Genomic DNA, 8,080 nt, shown 5'->3' with positions numbered 1-8,080 from the left:
AACGACAGAAGAAAATTAATCCCTAGCGAAATCAGGATAACATATTTGGTATTCGTAACAAGATATTAAAAAAATGCGATATTATTTTCTGGACTTTTAAGGAAACCAGGGGCCCCAACTCTATCCCCTGCTTAGGGCCCCGAGATGGATAAATCCGCCTCTGCTTAACACTATTAGTGTTGCAACTGCAACTCCGTCGGCTCCTCGACGGCGGCGAACAAGATATAACGACCGTTTTATTAACGTACAAAACTTTACTTTATTTAAAAAAGGATCGACCGATTATAAACTCACAAGCTTGGATTTTAGTAGTTTTAAAAAACGCGGTCTATCGTTCGCTAACTTTTAAAGAGACCGTTTGTTCTGCGCACGGTGTATTTATCCTCTTTTTTCCCGCGATGGCCGTTGCGCCATTGCGTTACGCAGCGAACGTTGCCCTTTCTGAAATGTTCGAAATTCGAAGATCGATCTTGTCACCCTATCTAAACGTCTAAACCTATCTCCTGTCATTTAGCTTGTTTACATTCCGCATGCCATAATAAGGGACACGCGGTTTGTCGGCACGGTTACTCGTAACATTCTCCCCCCCGGTAAGTCGCTCTCAGCGGCTTAGCTTCGTTGTGCCGACCTCCAATATAGCAACATTTACTGCCGGTCTATCTAACAAACCACTATTTGTCTGTATAGTTACGCGCCGCACTTGATTGTCAGCAGCTCGATACACCTTTACAATTCGTCCCCTAGGCCAGCAGTTCCGCGGGTTGTTTCCATCCGCAAACAATACCAAGTCGCCTTCATCTAATGGTTTCGTCTGCTTGTACCATCTCGATCGCTTCGTTAGTGTTGGTAGGTACTCGATTACCCATCTCTTCCAAAACATGTCTGCAAATTGTTGTGCTGATTTCCAGGATTTACGCACGGACGGAGTGGAATCGTCAAAGGGTAGCGGAGGCTTGCTTCCGTTCGAACTGCCTAAAATGAAATGATTTGGCGTTAAGGGAGATTCAGCTTCATCTTCGAGTGGAATTTCTGTCAGGGGTCGTGAGTTAACAATCAGCTCCACTTCACTCAACCTAGCCCGTAATAGCTCATCGGTGGGGTGATGAGGAAGGTCTAAGAAGGCAAGCGTCTTTTTTATTGATTGGATCAATCTCTCCCATGACCCACCAAAATGCGGTGCTGCAGGTGGGTTAAAAACCCACTTTGTCCCGGGTTGCACAAACTCTGCCATCAACCGATCCACATCAATCAGTGCAGCAGCTTCCTTCAGTTCACGAGATGCGCCTACAAAATTGGTGCCTCTATCACTAACGAACTCTAGTGGCAGTCCCTTTCTAGCGGTGAAATTGCGGATCGCGAAAATACACGAGTCTGTAGAAAGACTATGCGCAACCTCGATGTGTATTCCTCTGGTAGTGAGGCAGGTGAAAATCACCCCCCAGCGTTTTTCGGTTCTTCTCCCGACTGCTACTATCATCGGTCCGAAGTAGTCGATCCCGGTGTAAGAAAATGGATGCTGGTAGGCAGCTAGCCGTTGGTACGGGAGGTCTCCCATAGCAGGATTTTGTGGAGCGGTTTTATATACCTTGCAGTATTGACAACAGCGTCTTACTCGGCTATAAGTGCTCTTGAGCTTCGGAACGTGATATTTAAGTCTTATTTCATTGAGTGCTGTTTGATGGTTCGCGTGTCGATATTTCTCGTGATACCAACTGATTATTAGTTCGATGGCATAGTGGTTATTCGGAATTATCACCGGTCGTTTGGTGTCATCGCCAACCCACATGCATTTCTCAATTCTTCCCTTCATTCGCAGGACTTTGTGTTCATCGATGAAAGGGCTCAGTTGGTATAGCGGGCTAGTTTTTTTGAGTGGCTTTTTCCAAGGCTGACATTGTAGCTCGATATCGCTTAACATCCCGATTTCATCCGCATATTCGTCTCTCTGAGCTTGTCGATAGATTGCATTTTCAGCTTGTACCAGTTCATCCTGCGTAAGCTCTCCTCGTTGTTTCAGTTTACCCTTTCGACAATTTGTTATGAAGCGGTATACGTATGCAACTGCTCGTAGCAGTCGCTGCCACTTAGAAAAACGAGTGAACTCTAATAGTGGCATATACATCGAGTGGTGCAGTAATTTGTGGCGTATTTCTTCGTCCGTTGCACCCGGTTCCATTTCCTTTTTTGGCCACTCACTGGTCGATTTCCATAGGAAATCGGGACCGCGGAACCATCTGCTGGTGGGCCCGAGTTCCGGAACCTTTTGCCATTTTGTCCCTTCATCGGCTACGTTCATTTTCGTGGACACCCAGTACCAATCTACAGCATTAGAGGTTTCCACAATTTCGCTGATGCGTACGGCAACGAATTGGCTATACTTTCGGTGATCTGCATTAATCCAGCTAATGACGGTTCGTGAATCCGTCCAATACACTTCACGAGTGATTTGCAGACGATGCGAGCTTTTTATTGTTTGGGCCAATCGTGTTCCTATGACTGCCGCTTGAAGCTCTAACCTTGGTATGGATGTGAAGGATATCGGTGCAACTTTAGTTTTTGAGCCCACCAATGCACATTCTATTAGCCCGTCTCTTTCGAATCTAAAGTAGGCTACAGCGGCCATCCCGTTCTCACTGGCGTCGCAAAAGATGTGAAGTTCTATGTGACATTGATTTAAATGCGTGGCCTGCCGGTAACACCTCGGTATGCTCACAAATTGTAAACTAGGTAGAACGGATACCCATCTTTGCCAATTCACAAGCAAACTACCAGAAATTTCTTCATCCCATTGAGTCTTTGCGCGCCACACTTCTTGCAGCAGGATCTTCAGGTACATGAGAAGGTGACCAATTAGCCCCAGAGGATCATATATAGACATGAGTATTTTCAAAATCTCTCTCTTTGTAGGTACTCGTCCTTGTAGTAATGTATGCGGCTCATATCGTGGAGAGATTTTGAACGTAAACACATCCGTCTCCGTGTTCCACCACATGCCGAGTACTTTCTCTGTCGCAAGTTCAACTGCGACGGGTGCTTCTGCTCCAGGCTCAACCCGGTTCATTGCAGCTTTAACCTTTGATGAATTGGACAACCAATTACGGATCTCAAATCTGCCTTGTGAGTGAATGAAGCAAACTTCCTGTGCTAATTGGATAGCTTCATCTTCAGTTTCTATACTAGAGAGCATGTCATCAACGTAGTGCTCATATTTGATGCATTCGACTGCCCTTTGATATTGTTCTTCAAATCTTTCTGCGTTCATATTTTTTACATAGTGCGCGGTGCTTGGAGAACATGCTGCACCAAACGTCATAACCTGTAGCACATATTGTTGAGGAGTGCTTCCAATTTCTCCATCATTCCAGAGAAACATTTGACTTCGTTGGTCTCGCGGGTTCATCCGCACTTGAAAAAACATTTCTCGAATGTCACCGGTTACTGCTACCTTATATTCCCGAAATTTATAAAGAACCGTGAGCAGTCCTACAAGTTGATCCGGTCCGGTCAGTAAAAACGAGTTTAGGCTGACCCCATTCACCTTTGCAGCAGCATCAAATACTACTCGTATCTTGCCAGGTTTGTTCGGGTTCGTGACAGGAAAAATCGGTAGGAACCAGTCATTTGACTTTTGCTGCTTTGTTCTATCGGTGAAAGCTTTCTGATGTACCCCTTTTGTTCGTACTCTGCAATTTTGGAGTGCATGGCTTTATTCAGTTCTGGATTACGGCGCAGTTTTCTCTCCAGACATTCGTGACGCCTCAAAGCCATCGCTTTATTATCAGGAAGTTTTATTGTGTCGTACTTCCACAGAAGGCTCGCTTCGAAATGCCCATCTACCAACCGAACATTCGAGGAAAGAATTTTAAGCGCATGTTCTTCGTCATCAGAGCGCAATTGTTTCATTGGTCGATATACTCCTAGCGATTCTAAAGAGAAGTATTCTTTTAGAGCCAGATCCATCTCATCGTCTTTTTTTTTTTATTGCAGGGGCAGATATGGACGTTCATAAATGTATTTCCGTCGTACCGGTTACAATCTGATGCGCTACTTGAGCATGGCCCGTAAACTACCCATCCAAGTCGGGTTTTTGATGCTGACGGCTCGTTTGCCCCTCTTTCGACCGTTTTAAGGGTTTGGCTCAAGAAGCAATTATCAATGCCAATTAGGACCTTCGCCGAGGCATTTTGATATAATGGTAGTGGAAGACCTCTCAAATGGCTGTACTGAGTGGCTAATTGCGTCGGTTCTACTGATTAATCACATAAGCCAAGGGTACGAACTGTATGGACCGTGTTCATGTCATATATGAAAGATGACCCAACGCCAGATATCTTAACAGATAATTCTATGGATTCGTCTTCAACCCTGCTTTGGTTACCGGTCCACGATATGCATAATGGACGATGCTTGCCACTGATGCCTAGCTGTCTCAGCAAGTCATGCTCCATAAACGTTGCCGACGATCCGTCATCTAAAATAGCTGTTGGGTTTTAGTCGTACACCAACTTTATTAATACGCACTATAACCACGCACAGATAACCGGAACGGAAGAACCTCACGAGCGTACCGTTTGGCGGTCGGAATGATAAGAGAAAGACGATCGCCCGGTGCGATCGTTTATCCCTGCTCTCCTATCGGTGCGATCGTTTATCCCTGCTCTCCTATCGGTGCGATCGTTTACTCCCTATCATTTCTAGTGCCATCTATGGTTCGTGGATAGTTACGGCCTACGTTGTCGTCCTGCTCACTCCCTATCATGGTTTGAGTCTGTCTAGCGGACGCTGAGTACAACGTCGTGCATTGCACTGCCGGCGCTTTTGGATGAAATCAGTGCTGGAAAACGGAAAACGGGCTAGCGTCTCTGTAATTTCGGTAAGGTCATGGTCGTGTGGCAAAACGAAATCTTGCACCACAAAGGACATGGAAAAATAACGTATTTTCTGGAGCATCCCCAAATTGTTTGGCAAAATGCTTCGGTCAGCCGCCGCCAGATGCGCTAGTGAAAATCGAAATTATACGTGCGACTACGATTTAGCCCGGCCTTTAGGCTTTGTCCATACACCATTTCCGCTGGGGAACCATTGATGTCGTTTTTAAAGGAAACTCTTATGCCAAGCAAAATTAGAGGCAAATATCGAGTCCAATGTAAGGTATCATCGTGCGCTTTTATAGCTCCCTTCAGTTGCCGATGAAATCGTTCGACCATGCCATTGGCTTGCGGGTGATAGGCTGTAGTTTTTATGTGATGAGTGCCGAGCAATTTTGTTAATTCCTCGAACAGTCTAGATTGAAACTGACGACCTCTATCAGTTGTTACAACTAACGGGCATCCAAAACGCGATATATATTGCTCTACAAATGTTTTTGCAATAGTTGGTGCTGTGATGTCTGTCATGGGGAAACATTCCGGCCATCGTGTGAAGCGATCGACGATGGTCAGAAGATACATCTTGTCCTCTGAAGGAGGCAATGGACCCACGATATCCATGTGGATGTGGTCAAATCTTCCTTTTGGTACCTGGAATGTTTCCAGTGGCGAACGAGTGTGTCGCACCACCTTTGCTTTCTGACATCCTATACAGGCTCTCGTCCAGTTTGCTGCATCTTTATTAATAGAAGGCCAAAAATATCGTTCCACCAGCATTTTCCGTGAAGCACGGATTCCTGGGTGCGAAAAGCTATGAATGTAGGATGAAAGAGAAAAGAGTGCTTTATTCAATTCAAATTAACAAAATCGTCTTAGTTCTTCACGTGTGTTTCTTCAATCTCCGTCGACTGTCCGCATCCGCTGTCCGTTCACCGTTCCCCCGGTTAATCGAGTCACGCTGCTCTCATCCGAGCTGTCATCACGAACCACAGGGTGGTTCATTCGTCACCCATCCTACACGGCCCTTCCTGATGTTACATCCGGCCCGGATGTACCCATGGTTTCACGGCTGAGCAAGCCGTAGTCGTCTGCGATGGTCCTTCAGCATCGTCATCAAGTTTCCGCACACTCAAACGGTCATGCTCCAGAATCTCCTTCACGACGTACGGACCGTAAAACCGCTGCCGATACTTTCTCCCCGGTCCAAACTGTGTCACGGGAAGTGCCACCAGATCACCTTTTTCGTACTTACGCGCCGGTCGCTTCCGTAGATTGTAGCTTCGTCGATTTTCGTCCTGGATGGCTTGGATTCCATCCCTAGCCATTTTGCGTAGCTCATCTCTGTCGTTCTGGAACGACTGTTGCAACTCTGCTTCAACCATGGCGCGCAACGTGTTACCGTCAGCATCTTTCATCTTGACTCCAACTAGCAATTCAAACGGACTGGTTCGGATTGCCCTCTGCCAGCTGCTGTTGATTGCCTTCTGCACCGCATTCACGTGTCGGTACCACTCTTCCGGTTTATCGATAGATAGCTTAGTCAAAACCGGAATAATGGTGCGATGTACTCGTTCCACTTGTCCGTTGCCTCTTGGAACACCTGTGACAATCGTGTGTAGTTCGATGTCACGCTCTTCACAATAACTCGCGAACATTGACGATGTAAAAGCTGCTCCTTTGTCGCTAATTATTCGTCGGGGATCGCCAAAAACACTTGCGATGACCTGTAACTTCTTCACTACTTCGTCACCCGCCGTTGATTTGGTAGGAAAAAGCCACGTAAACTTACTGAACGCGTCGATCACCGTCAGGATGTAATTGTAAGATTTCTTCGTCGACGGTATAGGGCCGAGATGATCGATATGAAACGTATCGAGAGGTACCTCGCCCTTTGGAATAGGGTTTAATAATCCCTCCGCTTTACCCCTCTTTTGTCACCTAGAATACACTTCACACAAGAACAAATACACCTCTCTATCTTCTCGTCAACACTTGGAATATAATAGTCACTCACTAAACGTTCCTTGGTTTTCCTGATTCCGAAATGTCCTTGATCGTGAGCATTCTTAATAACTTCTGCTTCCATCGAGATTGGCACGCACAATCTGGATGAAAAGACATCACCCTTATACAACACACCATCTTTTGCAAAATAGTCGTCGATTTCTTCACCACTGCACAACTTTGAAAGAATGGCTGCCAACTTTGGATCACGCTGCTGCTCTTTCCTCATACGCTCACAAATCGCTGTAGACACTGACATTACACTGGCACGAGATAGAGCATCCACATGCTGCATTCTTTCGGCACTGCGATGTTCGACTTCAAATTCGAACTCTGCTAAGACCACCATCCAACGACTAACCCTTGCGTTCGGTATCTTCTTAGCCATGGATTGCTTGAAGGCAAAGCAATCGGTTACCACTTTAAACTTTTGTCCCAGTAAATAGCACCGGAATTTCTTTAAAGATTCTACCACCGCTAATGTTTCTAACTCAAAAGAGTGATAGTTCTGTTCAGTTTGGTTGGTTAGTCTGCTGTAGTAATAACAAGGATGAAACATCCCGTCATCTACCGCACGTTGCATGAGCACTCCAGCCAATGCCTCCTTACTTGCATCTGTATGGATTTCAGTGTCTGCACCACTTTGGTAAATACGCAATACCGGATAATTCACTAACACTGATTTTATCTCTTCGAACGCAGCAATTTCCCGTATACCAAAATCAAACTGATTTTCCCTTTTTAACATCATCGTTAAAGGACGAGCTATCTTCGCAAATCCCGGTATGAACTTACGAAAATAACTTGCAAGACCTATGAATCGCTGCAACTGCTTTGTGGTTTTAGGTTGGGGATACCGCTTCACTTTTTCAATCTGCTGCTCTGCTGGTTCGATTCGACCGTCATACACAACGTACCCCAGATATTCCACGCGCCTTTGCAAAAACACACACTTCTTCCAATTGAATCTTAAACCTGCTTTCTCGGCCATCTCAAACACACGCTTCAAAGATGCAATACCATCTTGCTCACTCTAAGCTGGGATTATAATGTCATCCACAAACGTTATGATAACTCCTTCGTTTATGAGCTCTCGTAATGCAGAATTAATAAATCTGCAAAATGCATTTCCACTGGTGCACAAACCGAATGGAGCCCGACAAAACTCATATTGCCCTTCATGAGTAACAAAAGCTGTAAACTTCCGA

At 45.5% G+C, this 8,080-nt stretch overlaps 1 long non-coding RNA gene across 1 annotated transcript; it reads left to right on the top strand.

The window, feature by feature from the left end:
• The first annotated feature begins 778 nt into the window (after nt 1-778).
• LOC120895580 lies at nt 779-4,141 on the top strand. The gene is made up of 3 exons (XR_005738342.1): nt 779-846; nt 909-1,501; nt 3,988-4,141. It is a non-coding gene; the product is annotated as an uncharacterized LOC120895580 (long non-coding RNA).
• The last annotated feature ends 3,939 nt before the right edge of the window (nt 4,142-8,080 follow it).

Source organism: Anopheles arabiensis, chromosome 2 (genome assembly GCF_016920715.1).
Source record: "Anopheles arabiensis isolate DONGOLA chromosome 2, AaraD3, whole genome shotgun sequence".
NCBI lineage: Eukaryota > Metazoa > Arthropoda > Insecta > Diptera > Culicidae > Anopheles > Anopheles arabiensis.
This window is presented reverse-complemented; position numbering and strand designations above follow the sequence as displayed.